The sequence below is a fragment of the Sapajus apella genome, unplaced genomic scaffold (genome assembly GCF_009761245.1).
Source record: "Sapajus apella isolate SASKATOON/1434 unplaced genomic scaffold, GSC_monkey_1.0 scaffold66, whole genome shotgun sequence".
NCBI lineage: Eukaryota > Metazoa > Chordata > Mammalia > Primates > Cebidae > Sapajus > Sapajus apella.
In genome coordinates, this window is record NW_022437006.1 from 1,172,699 (window position 1) to 1,190,857 (window position 18,159).

At 38.7% G+C, this 18,159-nt stretch overlaps 1 protein-coding gene across 5 annotated transcripts in view; it reads left to right on the forward strand.

Annotated features, from left to right (window-relative positions):
- FGD4 (FYVE, RhoGEF and PH domain containing 4) overlaps positions 1-18,159 on the forward strand; it is a 235,723-nt gene that overhangs the window by 81,326 nt on the left and 136,238 nt on the right. For 2 of the 5 annotated variants that reach the window (XM_032248282.1, XM_032248284.1), the window contains exon 1: positions 11,351-12,504. The exons of the other annotated variants lie outside the window; for them this stretch is intronic. The gene's annotated coding sequence lies outside the window, so the exon portion shown is untranslated. Of the gene's footprint in view, positions 1-11,350; positions 12,505-18,159 lie in introns of those variants that run through there. 5 annotated transcript variants of the gene reach the window in all.

An 18,159-nucleotide genomic window follows, 5' to 3' on the forward strand; every position in this document is an offset into this window, starting at 1 on the left:
TAAAATGGGAAAACTATATAAGCGTTACAGGAATATATTAAAAACAAGTTATAAAGATGTAAGCCCACCTTAAGGAAAAAATTAAACTCTAAGTAGAGAGAGAAAAGTCAAATAGCTCTACATGTACTAAAGAAGGTGAATTTGCAATTTAAGATCTTCTAGTAAATAATGCTATGGTGCTGTCAGCCCAGAAACTACACTTTGAGAATCATTGTCATAGGCTTGGGAGGTCTACAAGCCTCTTTTAATTATCCGTGTGTGGTATAACATTCTTAGTAAATGTTTGTTGAATAGAATTGATTACATGACATGGTACCAGGTACAGAAAGTCCCTTCCCTTGAAACATCTAATTCCTTTTAACCTTTTTTCCTTGGTAAGGAACTTTTGTCCTTCTCTCTAATGCATTTCAGAAAAATGTATATACCTGCTGATATGGGAAAGAGTTCATTTCTTGCGTTTGTGAAACTATAGCTGAATAAGAATACCTCAGGGTTTCCTTGGTACATATACATCATGTTGAGTGTAATTGTGGGCTATAATGTTCCTAGGCATCCTACTTTAACTGAAAATCATAAATCCTATAGTCTTTTATAAGTTAAACCAAAAGTAACACTGATCCTGTTTTAGCAATAGCGATTTATTATTTTGGTCTGGGGGCAGTGGAAGGGTAGACTGGATTATTTCTGTGCATGCCTTTGCCTTTTCCCTGGCATCACAGTTCCTTCAAATACTGTGTTGTCCATTTTTTAAAAGAAAAGAACCAAATTATAGCATCCCAATTGCTTGTTAACATTCATGAGTTTTATCCAGCTTGAATCACGATTCAGCTGATAGTTGAAAATTTTCTAAAGTGAACAGCATTTTGGAGACTATTAAAAGCCTTTTTAGAAAGTCAGATAGCGACTCTGGGCAATGAATTAGCTTAACCTGCAGGAGGTAACTGTACATCAGCTGAGAGGTCTTCTTTGAATCAGGTGGCAAGCCTTCTTGGGCAGAGTGTTTATTTAAAGAAACTTGAAATGAATGTATTGACATTTATTGGGCTGTTACAGAAATTAGGCTCATGAATAGTGTCAACCTCTATGAAATAAAAGTTGGTTAAGTGGCTTAATTACACATCAAAGTCCCCTTTAAAACCCAATTACCTGCCTTGAGAAAATATGAAGCAGATTCTTTTTTTTTTTTTATTTTGCTATATCAAGTGATACAGTGTTAGGTATAAGAAACAGACTCTTCTGTTGAAATCATTTCATAAAATTTGTTATAGAGCACAATATTCAGAAAAACTCTTAATCATGATATGTGTCACACAATAACTTTCAGAAATGCACCAAATGCTGGTTATGATTATGTCTACATAATGGTTTTATAGTTTAATTTTCTTCTTTATATCAAAACAATTGAAATTAGTTGCAACTCATTTTAAATATACTTACAAATATGTTCAACAGAATGTATATTCTGTGTCTGTGACCCAGCTCCACAGGTACTTCCTGAATAACCAACAGTGGAATAGCCCAGGCTTAGTGTTATCTTCATTCCCAGCCATTTTTTATTTGTGATATAGTCATGTGTAGAGGTATATGAATGTATACCAAAATGATAGACAGGAGAAGATATCAACAGGGGTTGTCTCTAGGTGATGGGAAAGAAACTGCATCAGTTACGTTTTTGCTTATTTCTCTTATAGTTTTTTTTTATAAAATCTTAATTCCAAAGTTTTTTTAAAAAGCAATTGCAGCAAGCATGAGAATCAGTATTTCTTCTAACTTTAGCAAAGGTGAAAAGCTGATGCTGCCCCCATCCTGGGCAGCCTTGCTTTCCAAGAACAGACAATGAAGGTGGAACAGACTCTAAGAGAATGTAGTTAGATGTTTATGGACTGGAGACCTGTTATGGACACCCAGGCCTGCTGACTCTATTTCAGTTTCAAGGTGAAAACTCTGGTCTGAGCTCATTGCAGAGGGTTGGGATTTAGATGACTGCCAGATTTGGGTCACAAGGTAAAGTCTGGGTCACAGCCGGGAAGGTAGAAATCTAGTGTCAAAGTCACTGGGCAGTCAGTCAGTCACTGTCCAGCTACCTGGCAATATAGCAAAGAAATAGGGAGATACGGAAAGAAGGTTTTTGTTTTGTTTTCCTTAGTTTTTTTAATGTTTCACCTGATTTCCAGTTTTGCTAAGGATAGACTTCTCTTTCAGGTTTCCTCAGAAAGCACAGAGAAAGTCGTGACCTCTGCAGGGTCTTCATTGTCTCCCAGGCTGTCAAGCCACTTCCCTTTGAGCCCTTCTCTGTTCTCTTGGAGAAAATGTGGTAATCTGATGAGCCAGGGTCATTAGTCCTGGGACATAGGCTTCCTGCTTACCAGCTCATCAGGACTAGAAAACATTCTTGCTGCTTGACCTGCTTCAGAACTTGTCACCCACCTCCACTCCATTAGCTCAGATGTGTCTGTGACCCAGCTCCACAGGTACTTCCTGAATAACCAACAGTGGAATAGCCCAGGCTTAGTGTTATCTTCATTCCCAGCCATTTTTTATTTGCTCTTTCAACAAAGATTTAATGAGCACCCGCTGCGTGCCTGACACAAGATTTCTTGGTAAACGAGACAAAGCCCCCGGTCCTTATGGATTTTACCTTCTAGGATAGGAGCCAGAAAGTAAAGTGAGTGAAAAACATTCAGTATAATGTTAGGCAGTGATAGCTTAAACGACAAACAAGCATTGTAGTAGATAGAAAGTGACAGGGAGGAGTAGTGCCCCTATTTTTAATGGGGTGGTGGGGAAGGAAACACTCACCTGAGGAAGTGGCTTTCAGCAGATTTGAATGAAGTGCATTATAGAAACAAGAGGAAGATCTGGATGAAAATATCTTAGGCAGAGGGAGCTGGAAATATAAAGGGCCTGAAGCAGGAATGAACTTTGGTCGTCTAACTTTGTCAGGGGAGTGTTTTTTAAGAGTTGGTCTAGCTATGTTGCCCAGGCTAGAGTGCAGTGGTGCAATCAATGCAGCTTCAAATTCCTGTGCTCAAGCAATCCTTCCGCCTCAACCTTTCGAGTAGCTAGGACTACAGGTGTGTGCCACCACACCCAGCTTATTTTATTTTTGTAGAGATGAGATCTCACTATGTTGTCCAGGCTAGTCTTGAACTCCTGAGCTCGCAATCCTCCCTCCTTGGCCTCCCAAAGTGCTGGGATTTCGCAAAGAAGTGTTAAAATACCTACACAACTGTTCATTGGACCAATTTATGAGGGATGGTGAGTGAGGTCTTTTACCTACTTCCAGCCATATAATCAGTAAAATATTATTTTGTTTGCTTTCTTTTTTTTTTTTAGACAGTCTCGCTCTGTCACCCATACTGGAATGCAGAGGTGCAATTTTGGCTCACTGTATCCTCTGCCTCCTCCTGGGTTCAAGCAGTTCTCTGCCTCAGCCTCCCAAGTAACTGAGATTACAGGCACCCGCCACTACTCCTGGCTAATTTTTTTGTAATTTTAGTAGAGATGGGGTTTCACCATCTTGGCCAGGCTGGTCTTGAACTCCTGACCTTGTGATCCACCTGAGCCACCACACCTGGACTGCTTTACAGAGATTAAGAACTTCTAGCCATTCAGTAGGATTCCGTGTCTGAACTGATAACTTTATATTTTTCCGATGAATTGCTGTGCAGTAATATCTAAACACATTTACTGGTGATATCTGTTTTTATGAACATTTATTGATCTTACCCAGTTGATTGGATGTGATGGAGGAGAGAGCAGGAGAAAGAGTTGCTGATGAAAGAGGTGGTCAGAGTCCTGGAGAACCAGCAGAGTTGGTTGTGGGAAGGCCAGGGAGGAAAGGTCAAGAAGGTGTGGTTGGCACCCATAGAGGGCCCAGGATGCAAGAACTGAACCCGACCTATGGGTTTGGAGCTGCGATGTCACTGCTGGCCCAACTGGAAGCCGTGTCAGTTGAGTGCTAGGTCAGACAGATGTGGCTGAGGAGTAACTAAGAGGTGAGAAGTGACTAGACCTTCCACCCTTTTGAGAAGCATGGAAGAGCAAGAAAGGAATGAGCTTAGACAGCTTGACAGTAATATGAATGGAGCCAAGAGGTTTTTTTTTAAGAGGCTTCTGTGTTGTTGTTTTTTCATGGCAGGAAGTCAATTGTTTGTCATTCTGTCTTTACAGAGTAAGCAGTTCCCCCAGCTCCCACTTTTAAACATGCTTAATACTTCTTACAGCTGCATAGTTTTCCAGATATTCAAAGAGGTTTCACCTACATTATCTCATTGATTTTCCTGAGAGGATAGTGCCAAATATTATGCCTGTTTATTTCTTAGATGAAGATCTCAAAGCTCAGAGATTGTAGCTTAGAAATCACCCTGCTAACAAGTTGTGTTTTGCCACATACTCTACCTAGCCCAGAGTTCGTGAGCCTATATTCACAGCATTGACCGATCATGATTTGCCCCATATTTAACTGATTGTGCTTTGGTTATCTTCAAAAAGAACCCTGAGCGGCCAGGTGTGGTGGCTCATGCCTGTAATCTCAGCACTTTGGAAGTCTGAGGCGAGCAGATCGTGAGGTCAAGAGATGGAGACCATCCTGGTCAACATGGTGAAATCCTGTCTCTACTAAAAAATACAAAAATTAGCTGGGTGTGGTGGCGCGCATCTGTAGTCCCTGCTACTGGGGAGCCTGAGGCAGGAGAATTTCTTGAACCCAGAGACCGAGGTTGCAGTGAGCCAAGATAGTGCCACTGCACTCCAGCCTGGTGCCTGGCAACTGAACAAGACTCTGTCTTAAAAAAAAGAAGAAGAAAAGAAGAAAGAAAAGAACTCAGAGCATTTATGACATAAAACTTGGAGGGCAGATTAAGAAGCTTTTCAGAACCCCCTCCACCACCTCCTCCCATATCCTCCAGCACACACACACTGATCTCACCCGCCTTGCATATCAAATAGATGCTGCACATCTGTTTGTGTACATGCATATGCTCACATACACGCTCCACCTACCCTGCACACACATCCTTGCTGCACACAAAACCTCAAATTCAGATACCATCAAATGTTCGTAATTACATACACCTCAGTCCTAGTCTGAAGGGACAGAGCTTGGCTACCCTCTCTTTTCGATGCTTTATTCTTTCTGGGGTTTGGACTTGGGGTAGAAAAGTAAAGTTAGAATTGATTTTAAAAGATCAAATAAGAGGTCATAAGTAACTCCCTGGTATCAACAATAAACATTCAACTGATCATTACATTTTTGCTAAATTTGCTTTCTCTCTTCAAAAATGCAACCCTGTAGAACTTGAGTGAAACTGATTTTAAGTTTGACCTAAAGCTGTAGTTGTTTGCATGCTTTGGTCCTTTAGGGGTTTTTTTTGAGCAGCAAGGAGTAACCATTCAGCATCAGGTTTTATCAGCACAAAGCTTGAATTGTCATAGTTTTTGTTCTGGCCCGGTCTCAGCCATAAAACATGAAAGAGAAGGTTCTTAATGTTGGTAATTCGTTAGCTTTTGCAGAATGATGTGTCTTTGCTGTTTACCTGATGCTATACATCTGTTTTATCTTGTTAGCTCTTCTCCCCAACCCCCTACAAGAGGTAAACGTCTTTATTTCTCAAACATATCAAAAACTCATCAAGAAAAAGGCCTAGCGTATGCTTTTATTTTCTGTGTTTAGAACTTTGCATATTACACAAGCCTCATTTATAGAACGTTCTTTATTATTAGACCTTTTTCTGCTTTACACTCCACACATATTTTAGATTTATTAATGTAATTAATGCATAAACATAAATATACATGTTATACCTATGTCCTCCTACGTATGTCCTTGTAGAGTCTTCACTTTCATATATTTTAGAAATTTTCTTAAGAAAGAAGAATTAAAATATCTAGATTCCAATTATTTATTAATCACTTTTTGAAAAAAATATGGATAGTAAGTGTGGAAGGCAAGGCCTAGGTGCTTGTGTAATTTCCTCCCACCTTTGTTTTAGAATGATATTAAGAATTTGGAAGGATAGGGAATATTACTCTAATGAAGAGACAAACAATCTAATGATGTGAAGAACTAAATCTCATTATTCTTATTTGACTAAGACACTATCTTTCCAATTTTAATTAAAAATATCCCTGGAGCATTCATAGATCTGGGTGAGTTTTTTGATGGTTGGACTTGAATGGAAAAGGGCTAGAAATATAAGACCTCCTCACATAGACTTTCTTCGTCAATATTTGTTGTATTTTTGGCAGTGTATACTTGGGCAAGTCCTGGAACAACAAGTACCTCTCTGAAATGCTAACCATATCAGAGGAATGATGGGCCACTAAAAAAAAAAATTCCTTCCATCAAATCGGGCTAGACTCTTAACCTTAACCCCTTGCAAACTGGGTAGAGAAGTTCAATTTATTAATATTTCAAGTGGTTTATCTTCCTTATAAAGTACTCTGTACCCTGCAAATACATTTTTGCTCTAAATCACTTTTATGAAACGAATCATTAAAAAACCTATTAAATTAAAACAAAAAATTCATAGACTATTAACCAAAAATGCAAAAATTCTTGGTAATATATAGAAAATATCTAAGGAGATACCACCTGTTTATAGTATTGTATTTTATGGTTTCAGTGTCTGTGACTCGTTAGCTCTGCTGTTTAGGCTTTTTGGGTTCACTGATATGTTTGATCCCCAGTTAGGATTGGTAATTTGAATCTGTTTCATAGTCACAGATAACACTAACAATATCTGGTCAATTCATAATATAAACCATTTGTCAAGAAGGAATTTCAGCAAAAATGGAAAGACAAGTGAAACCAGTAGCAGAGCTTGTGGCATTTTTACTAAAAGTACATCCTAAATTGGGCATTGTTGTGCAAGTGCAATTGCCGTTTCAACTGGCATTTGAGCAATACTTCCTGCTCAGGCCTTTCATTCCTACCACACATGAGGATAGTATGCAGAGGTATGTTATTTTAAATTTTACTATGCTATTTCCTTCTGGAAAATAAATGTTTCTTGTCTTTGTTACTTCAGCCTTTTTTCTTCTTCTTGACTCAGTAAGACTCTCCTCTGATGTTTATTCTCATTATTTTAGAGCTGAGGAGAACTTTGGAAATGGCCTAAGCCAGTGTCCTCCTTTTGTGACTGAAGAGCCCAGGACCAGACAGAATAATGGCTTGCCTGTGTCATAGAGCTGGCTAAACAGGAACTAGAGTCTAGGTTTCTGAATTTATAATTAGGGCGCTATAGTTGGACTTCATAGAGGCTAAGGGCTTAAACACATAACTCCCAAAATATGTGCCTATTTTGGGAGTTATGTGTTTAAGCCCTTAGTCTCTTAGGTGCTTTGGGTATCATTGCCAACTCACAGGGTTGCTGTCTGCAGGGTATTTATAAATTTCCAGGGAAAAACAGCAACATCTATCAAATATTGTATAAACTCCTACGTCTAGACAGTTCCTTTTTTTTTTTTTTTTTTTTTGAGACAGAGTTTCACTCATGTTATCCAGGCTGGAGTGCAATGGCGCGATCTCAGCTCACCGCAACCTCCGTCTCCTGGGTTCAGGCAATTCTCCTGCCTCAGCCTCCTGAGTAGCTGGGATTACAGGCACGCACCACCATGCCCAGCTAATTTTTTGTATTTTTAGTAGAGACGGGGTTTCACCGTGTTGACCAGGATGGTCTCGATCTCTTGACCTCGTGATCCACCCGCCTCGGCCTCCCAAAGTGCTGGGATTACAGGCTTGAGCCATCGCGCCCGGCCGACAGTTCCCTTTTAAATAATATTTGGTTGCACTATATTTCTTTCCATAGTGGCATATTTTCGCAAAGTCGAGGATTTGGTGGGTACAAATCATTGTGGGAGAGGAAATGAGGTTTGTAATGTTTAACCTCTATGGTGTGAGAGGTGGGTAGGGTCCACCCACATCCCATTAGTAAATAGTAGGAGTGATTTAAGAATAGAATAAAAATATTATTTTTTCTTGAAATTATTATTTGTTATATATTGTCAAATGGTGCTAAATTGCTAAGTCAAAGGTAGTTATTAGTTTTTTTTGTACCAAACCACTTAATCAATGGAACTCTAAGGAATTTCTCCTGCCCTGGGGCACTGTGCAGAAATTACTGAGATGCTCTGATTTGAAAAGTTTGGGAACTTCTGACTTCCTGGGTAAAGCCTCATACAAAAGGAAAGAGAAAGGAGGAATAAAAGCAGATAGAATTAGGTGTATTCAGTCACGAATGGAAATGGAGCAACACTCCCAAGATTATTCCATCTCTGCCTAGCTGGCACAATAGCTGCAACAGCAGATTGAAAAGTTGCCACCTGCCCAGTATTTGAGGAAGATAAATTATCAGGCTTCTGCTTCCAACACCTTTTTATCTTAAGAACTTTTATGGGGATTGTTGGCTGTTGGTCACATGCTCTCCTACTTAGGTTTCAGGCCCTATTATTAGATTCTGGGCAGTGTGGTTTGAGGGGATAGTTATGATGAGGACAATATCAGGACACTCGGAGGTGAACTTGGAGCTGCAGAGGACACTACTACTCCTTACTCACCTTTCTTAGATCTGCCTTTATTTTTCCTTTCTGAGTAATTCTGAGTAATTTTTTCCCATGGAATCAATTCTCGAAAAACTGTGAGCCAATTCTTTTTAGGATTTTTATTGTCTCACTAGTTTGTAGATCCTCCCAAGAACATGGTGGAGTGAACATTAAAAAATATGTATAGGAGGAGTAAATATATTTTTAGTATGTTATAATTTGATATTAAAAATTTTAGAAACTGGAGTAGGAAAATAAGTCTAATATTTCTTCCACACAGGTACTCTGAAAATTTTGAGGCCTAGGTAAGCCTGGCCTTTTGTCCCTAAGAATCTCTTCTCTGCCAGGTGAGGTGGCTCATGCCTGTAATCCCTGCATTTTGGGAGACCAAGGCAGGTGGATTGCATGAGCTCAGGAGTTCGAAACCAGCCAGGCCAGCATGGTAAAATTCCATTTGTACTAAAAATGCAAAAAAATTAGCTGAATATGGTGGCGCGTGCCTTTAGTCCCAGCTACTTGAGGGGCTGAGGCAGGAGGATTGCTTGAGTCTGGAAGGTTGAGGCTGCAGTGAGCCAAGATCTTGCCATTGTACTTGAGCATGGGTGACAAAGTGAGACCCTGTCTCAAAAAAAGGAAAACTTTTATATCATTGCAAATGCATAGTGTTTATTCATAGTGGGTATTCAGTTTGTATTTTATTTTTTCTCCCACTTCTGGGAGATGTGCAGTGTAGCGACTTAGATGACTTAGATCCAAGCTTTCAGACAAATGAGGTTCTTGTCGCAACAGTGAGACCAAGGGCAAAGAGCTTAAATTCTGAATCTCAGTTCTATACCTAAAAAATACAGATAAGAATACCTACTTCATAGGCCCAGTGAGGTTTATATAAAATATGTGTAAAGTGTTTATTATAGTGTCTAGCACATATTAGGGACCAGTAAACAGTACTTGTTAATATAAACATTTCCCCTTTGACACATAGTCTTTGTGACCATATTTTAATAACTTCATGATAGTGTGTCATTTGTATATTTGCATCACCATTCTTCTAATTCTGGATTCTTAGGTACCTCTAAATTTGCACTAGAATTTAAAACAGTCTTTAGTCATTCATCAGATTTACTAAATTCACACTATGTACAAGGACCTTGGCTTGCTGTTGACACAGGGTTCACAATGACACTGTCCCTGGCCTTGAGGTGCTCACAGTCTGAAGAAGAGATGTGTACAAATAACTGTGTCCTGTGATAAACACCATCAGTGTCTAACTTACTGAGAAAGTGCAGAGGAGAGAACAAAATTGTCAGACTCCGCCTAGTGAGCTCAGGGAAGTCAGGAGGGTGTTATAGGAGATGAGTGAGTTAATGTGGGTGGGGTCAAGGTATCAAGGGCTTTTTAAGGCATCATACAGATTGGGATGTTTATTCCCATTGAAATGAGAAAGCCAATTTTATGAAAAAAATTGACCTTATCTGTGTGGTATTTTAGCCTGTAGGGTACAAGATGGAGACAGGGAGTCTAATTAGAAAGTTAAGGCATCCAGGTGAGAGATGGTGTGGCCTACACCAAGGGGGAATGGTGGAGATGTAAGAAGTGGCTGGATTTGAAGAAATACCCAGGGCAAGAGGAGACAGTTGGATATAAAATGTCAGAGAGGAGTCAAGGATGGCCTCCCAGGCTGAGTGATTGGAAGGATAGAGTTGCCATTTCCAAAAACAAGGAAGGATACAGGAGGACCAGATTTGAAGATTAAATGGAGAATTGGGTTTTGGAATGTTGTATCTGAGATGCTTATTAAACACCCAAGTCAAGGATGTTCAATGGGTAGTCAGATGTAAGAGTGTGGAATTCATAGGGAAAGAGGTTTGTCCTGGAGTCATATATTTGGGAAGTATTAATGTATTCATGGTATTTATAAGATGTTTTACAAACATGGTACAGTTACTTCACCCATTGTTATTACTATTACTCCTCATGTAGAATTGTCTTTCATCATTTCATCTATTTTTAAAAAATTTAAATAAACTGTAGAGTCACTTTGTTAAATTGATTTTTTTAAAGTATGCTGGAAATTTTACTAGGAGACTATTTGGTAAACTCTGAAGGTTTGGCATCTATAAAATGTATGTCTTATTCTTCAACATATTATATCTCTGTTTAGCTTTCCTTTATTTCTCTCACAGTTCATTTTTCCCCTCCAAATAGTTCACATACATTTCTATATAATATTACTTCTATACTTTTTGTTGCCATTATAAATCCAGTCTTGCTGGTATTCTGATAGTTTTGCTCTTATAAAGGCATTATATGGCTATATTTGTATATGGTTACCTCACTAAACTTTTAGTACTATAAAATCCTACTTGATTCTTTTAATTTTTTTTTGAGGGTAGGTAGGCATCTATAAAATGGATCTTTTTATTTAGGAGGAATAGAATCGTATCATCTGCTAGTAATAATTTTTGTCTTTTTTCTTTTGGTATTTGTGTCTCATTTCTGCTTTGTGCCAAGAAAAGAAATTTGAAATTAAGAGACGGAGTTATTATAGAGTAAGGAGGTAATTAATACCTAAAAGTCTAGTCACAATATACAGTTTTTGTTTCATTTTCTTTTTTGGATTATCCTAATTTTCTTGCCATTTATGTTTTATTCTTTTTTTATTTTTTGGAGACAGGGTGTCTCTGTCGCCAAGGCTGAAATACAGTGATGCAGTCATGGCTCACCAGAGCCTTGACCTCCTGGGCCCAAGCGATCCTCCCACCTCAACCTTCTGAGTAGCTGGGACTACAGGCGCACACCATCACACCTGGCTAATTTTTAAAAAAAATGTCTGTGGAGACCGGGTCTCACTATGTTGCTCAGGCTGATTCTGATGATGGACGTTTTGAGTGCCTATAGTTTATATGTTCTAGATTTATAGTTTACCTCTAACAGTTGGTTTGGTGTGGTATATTTGGTTTTCAGTCAATTTGATCTTCCAGTGACTTAATCTCTGATTCCTTCATGAGGACCAGGCGTGGGCAATTGTTCCTGCAGAATCAGTATTTAACCTTCATATGCTGAAACAGATTCAACACAGTAGATAGTATAAAACTAGGATGTTTTAATCCTATAATTGGGTAAAACTCTGGATGAAAATTTAATTTTTTTCTTTATTTTTTTTTTAGATGAAAATTTTATATCCAGCACCACCTCTCCTCACAAAGTTCAATTAACGCACTAAAAATGAATGTATGTTTGCCCAGAAATTAATTTATAACACAGTTGATTTTTGAAAACTTTATTTTTAAACTAAGATTTTTTTTTCAAATTTGAATATTAGATCTGTTTTAAAAAATCCCCATAAAAGCAGTTTCAGTTCTTATGTGGATTGCAAATCATGAAACAACTTGCTGATGAAGCTTAGATTTCTGGAATGCTTTATCTTTAAAGTTAACTTTGAAGTTTTATTTTCTGTTTGTCACGTCCAGCCTCTTGTGACCTTTCTCCCTGAATGAACAGAGTTAGCTCTCTGAAATGTCAGGAGTTTGTAACACCAAGGGTAAATTTGCTGGAAAGCTTTTAGTTGGGCTGCATTGCCTTGTTTAAATAGCCGAACACCTGCTAGGCAAGCCCTGCACATGTGAGTGGCTATATATGTTCCTTCCTTTAGGATTTGCAAGGCTGGAGCACAAAGACAGCGATTGTTACCCAATAAGCAGTAGTCACACACTTCTACCAATCGCCTTAGGAGGGCTGGTTACCATGGAATCCACCATCTGTTCACTCCCCACCGGAATGTGATTATCATTGTGGGCTTGGAACTGGGGAAAGCAGGGGAGCCTGTGCTGGGTGAAATTATCTGCAATGGACTGGGTTAATGGGAAGCTTGCTTTGGCTCACTGGAAGAATAAATGAAGGGAGTTTTACTTCAACCATTTGTGAATTCTGGCCAAGAGGAATAAATTCAGCTTTTATAAGGTAAGTAACTCTGGCGATATGTATCCAGTTTGTAGTCCGTTCGTGTGGGGGCATTATCTCCATGTGGTCGGAGGAAAGGGAGCTCTAAGCTCTTTTGAAAGAAATCTCCAGCGTTACACACTTTTCTTGTCTTGATTTTATGCAGTTCAATAATGCCTGTACAATTACATGTTGGTTTTGGAAAATGAAAAAAAAATTTAATCTTTTAAACTGTTTTCTGCTTGTGAAATTGTTTTGTGACTCCTGAAAGTGGCAAAAGGACAGTCATTTTTAATGGTTTTTCAGAATGAATTACACTGGTATTCTTTCTGAAATACGCCCATGGCCCCAATGTGTTCAATGCCTGTTCTTATTATTTGAAAAAAAAAAAAAAAAAAAAAAAAAAATCTCGGGTCAGGGACGTTTGTAGGTTATGATTTAATTAATGATTATTCTGACCCACATGATTGACCCATCATTACTAGCTGATGTTTTCAAATGTGATGTTTATGCAGTTTTATTTTGCAGTGCTTAGGCACAAGTTTCAAGGGCCTGAGCATGTGGAAACAATGTGGCAGTGCTTTAAGGCATGCATGCAGGCACCGTGGTAAAGGAAGGGCACGATGAGGAAGATCAGCTTCTATTTCAAGGGCTTCCTTTGTTTTTCTATTTCCACAGCCCCTTAAAATGTGTGTTGCATATTGTGAGCAGTAGAAGGAGATTTGGGTCCTAACAAACGGATGACTGACATTTTTCTGTGTGGCTAAGAGGTTGGTAGCTCAAACAAGGGACTTCTATGTCCTTTGTAAGGCAGCATTGTATCCCCTTCCCCAAAACTGTGCCCCAAAATATAAATGTGAAAAAACAAAAAGAGTGCTGTCTATACTCTGGATACTTCTTTTGTGTAAGTTTTTTTTTATCATTGAAACCATAGGGCCAGTGCTCTGTGAGTTTAACTGGGTCTGCCATTTTTATTTGATAGAGGAAAGGTTGCAAGGAAAGACTTGACTCCTGCAGGTTTAGTCCTTCTAATTGTGCTGTGCTGCTGTCTTCTTGGACATTCATGCCAGTGGCTGCCCCGAGAGTTGGAAAACGTTATTGCTAATAGGCTCTAATTGTTTCATTTTCTTTTTTAAATGACAGTACAAAATTAGATAACCTCATATTAGCCAAGGACTCATGTTCTTACTTCAAGAACAGGTTTTTAGGCCTGACTGTTAGTTATGAGTTCTTGGTATTAATTGTAGTTGACTTTAAAATTCCTACCCTCTTTTGTGCTTACTGGTCTTTATACATCATTATTATTACTTTTTAAAAGTTTTCTTCTTAATGTACAAAATTAGTTTAGCTACATAGTAGTTCTAAGAAGCATCTTTTAGTAATAGTAGATATATGTCTGCCTTAAAATTTCCTTAGCATAATCTAAAAATTTTTAAGCCAATATAATAGTATTGGGATAATTTTTTTCACCCATAAATGTCAGTCTTTCATAAGCAATATAAGGTTTGGGAGGAAAGTAGGTAATTTAAAAGCATTATGTATGATTAGGTGTTCATGTTGCTTTAATTACCATTATCTTAGAATCCAGAAAAAGGCTGTGAGTGAATGGGTGTGAAGTGTGTGGTATCCATGTGCTTGGGATGTGGTTACTTAGAGCAATTGAGGTGGGCAAGATAAATCTGTACACTTGTTAAGTTTCTAGTGTTGGTGAATTTACTTACTCTTTTCTTTTTGTTGTTGAGGCAAAGTTTTAAGATTGTATTTTTAATTGGTTGTTAATGTTAAAATATATCCCAGCACTTAGAGCGTTGGCATGCACATATGTATTTTCATGTGTAAGTATATTAGTAACCTTCTTGACCAAGTTTCCAGAGTAATAAGTAATAAAACCACAGATTTTTCAAAATGTTTTTAAAAAGCTTTGTCAGTCCCCCACTAACAAGAAACTTAGTGTTCTTGAGGGTAGCCCTTTACAGAAGTAGGTGAGGAGTGGGTAGCAGGGACAGTCCCTGGAGCATCTGTGATCCCAACCAGGGTACCTGCGCGACAGGAGTACACGGTCATATAACTGTCCTGTACTTGAAGGACCTGGTGAGATGTCCACCTCCATTCACAGCGCTATCAGCAGTGAGCCCTGCCACCATGCACACAGCTTCATATAGTAAGGAATTTAGAATTTAGAATGTATTAAATTCTCGGATCTACTGTGAACCACTGTTTTCTGATTTTCTCTATCCTTATTTGTGAGAGTGAAGACAGGTGCTAGATTTCCGAGAAGTCTGTGTCTTCTTCCAGTTTTTCCATCTGTATGAGGTCTTGATGCTTTTCAATTCTTCAGTACAACTTAAGACTTTACTACATGAGGAGATTACATTTATGTTTGTAAATATGTAAAACTAACCTTATTTGGTTATTTCATGTAAAAGCGTTATGTAGATGACAATATGAAACTTTGACCAAAATGTTAGAGTGATTCAAATCCATGAGCAGTGAGTTGACAGCAAATCAGCCACCACTAGTTCAGCACAGTCAAGTCTTTCTGCTCCTTCCTTTAACACATTATGCTGGAATGTTGCATGACCTAACGCATTCAGACATGTAGACTGTAAACCTAATTAATGGCGATTAAATTTCTTAGTTTTTCTTACTATGTTTTCTGGACACATTCATTCTGCCTAGCCTAAATTGAGTCCTTCAGTTTCTTTGCTTTCGAGGTACAGATTTATAATGCATTTAAGTATTTTTGGCCCTTGTGGTCCATTTGGCCTTTGAGCTGTCTGAGATGATGGAGCACTAGGGATTTGAAGTGAAGGGGCACCTGCAGTTGCTGTCACTGCTAATGCTGCTATGCTCACATGTCCTTGGGGTTGGATCTGTTTGCATTTTTCATAATTTTAAGAAATAGATGTACTGAAAATTGCCCTCTTGCTTTCTCCTACAATTCCATATTACCATGGGTGAAAGAAATGCTTGGAATGAGTTAATCATATGCATCAGCACAATTTTGCATGTTTTGCAATTTTGCTGTGTTAGATGTACATTTACAGGATGGGGAGCCTATAAAGCATGCATGTGAACGATGTGAACTTATACAAAAGCTATAGCTCAAAGCTGGTTTCATTTGGCAGGATTTTTCTCTATATGTTTGCCAATTGATTTGCTTATCGGCAGCTGTTTCTTCTGAGTTGTCATCGTCTTCTGATTTTATAACTACTCTTGAGCTTCTGTAAAATAAAAAGGCAAACTTTCCATAAATTGACAATGAGTGGGTGTATGCAGGTTGATGTAGATTCTTTGAACAGCTTTGGTATGGCACTTAACCTTTTCTTGCTCAGTTGCTGGCACTTTAACCCCAGAAATAGCTTGATGGAGTGACATGAGGGTGACTAGCATACCTTATCCTTAGAACTAAGTTCCGTGTTTTACAAATAACCGCCACTCTGTAGGGCTAATTGTTCTTTTGTAACAAACCTGTTGAATTACTGACTTCCAGTGTAAGTAGTAGTTCCTTCCTTTCTTTCCTTCCTTGTCTGGCTAAATCCTGTGTTCTTTTTTTATTTTTACCAATTTATTTGTCCTGAACTCAGATTAATGAAATTATGAGACACAGTATGTTCCCATCAGGCAAACAGACTGAATCTCTTTCATATTTTTAGATCCCTGTTTTATATCGCTAGATGTTTATTTTCACATAATTTAAGGGTCCCAATCTAAACAGGATTGCCTGCTTTTTAAAACCCTCATTTTAGAGAAGAATATGAGGCCTATAAAGATTTAAGCAACTTTTCCAAGGTCAGGAAACCTGTGAGTTACAGAAACAACTAATGTTGGGTATTGCATGTTGAATGCAAAGACACAGGGCAAGGTCAGCTTACGATCCTACACTGTTGTCCTTAAGAGGAGCAGAACATTGAGATGTTACTCTAAAAGTCCACAGATGAAATTTTCAGTATGCCTAGATGAATACACCTTTGGAAAATGATTCTCTATAATCAAAGCCATAAGAAACAGTTTGTCTTTATCAATACCAACCTTTTAAAAAACATAACTGCCAAGACAATTGGATACTTATGTTTTTTAGCTTACAAGCTTTTCTACCTTCTACCCTTAACTATATGTGAAGTAAAATGATCAGAGGGCTGCCTAGTCATTGTGGAGCCTAGAGCAGTGGGGGAGGGAGGGGCCTGAGGGATAACTGTGGTCCACTTTAGGACATATCTGTCTCTTGGGCAGCATACAACATTCCTGTTGTGGGTTAGTACAACTTTCTGTGGACCTTTCCACAGGTATATAGCCTGCACTTGCGTAGTTAATCTCCCTTTCCTCTGCTCCCTGCACCAACCCACAGGCACCTCCTTGCCCAGGACTACCCTGCCCCCTAAGGAGACATTCAGTATCTTCAGTGTTAACTTTTCATTCATTCATCAAATATTTCTTGCACATTTACTCTATGCCACTACTGTTGCAGGTGTGGAGGATATGGCACTAAGCACCATGGACAAGGTGTTAGTGAAGTTTACCTGGTAGTGGGAAGAGACATAATACAAAAGTAAAGAGATAAGTAAACAACACAGTTTCAAATAGTTGCAAGTTTGTGATGACAAAATGAGCTGTATTAAAGGAGGGAGTGAACTTTAGATTGTGTAACCAGACGATGTTTATCTGGGGCAGTCCCACATAAACTGAGACACAAATGATAAGGAGCCAGCCACGGGTAATCTGATCCAGTGAAAGTGTGTTGCCGTTATCCCCAGTTTTTGAAGTAGAAATAGAGGAAAGCTAATCATCAGGATCATATAAAAATCATGTTGAGTGCTACAAAGCCACACTGCATGTCATCTTTACTTTTCTTTTAGGACTTAGTCCTGAATATGTGTTCTTTTTCAAAGTCAGAGTTTACTGGGAGAGCATGGGAAAGCATTTACCAGTGGTTAAGTGCAGCAGTTTCAAAGTTGAGCAGACCTGGGGCTAGTCTAGTCTCTCATGCTAGCTACCTGGATGTCTCTAGGCCAGTCACTAAACCTAACCTTCCCCATTTGTTAGAACTTGGGGGCTTATCCTGGGTATGAAGGAGGTTATGTTCAAAAATTCAAGTTGTGCTAACAATGATGAGTATGGATGAGATGTTCTATTATGGGCATCAGTAATAATCCCTGAATGTTCCCAAAAGCAAAAAAAAAAAAAAAGAAATAATCCCTGAATGTTGAAATATTTTACTCTTTGCAGTGAAAGCCTGGTAGGACTATTAGCCCTCAAATTCATGTATTCGACAAATTCTTTCTTGGTGTCCACTCTGCCCTTGCTAGATTCTGGGTGAAGAGCAGGACCAGGACATGCTCTACACTCACACAGTGCTCAGCTAAGAGAGTATTAATCATTTGCATTCAGTGTGATTGACATAGAGGAGGAGGAATAAAGGGTACAGAGGGGAGGGATTCCTTGGCTGTGCATGTGAGGTGCAGCTGGGAATTCTGGTCTGAGGAGGCTTAAGCAAGGAGACATGACTGACCAGAAGTGTAGTCTTTGGGCTAAGGCAGGGCAGGATATGTGAGTGAAGATATTGCCTCGCACAGAAGTTTTTACTGTATCCTGTAAAGAACGAGGAATGTTTGAACAGTTTTAAAACTTTTGGAAATAGATCTTCAGTTTTATAGTCTGAAAAGATAACTGGCAGTT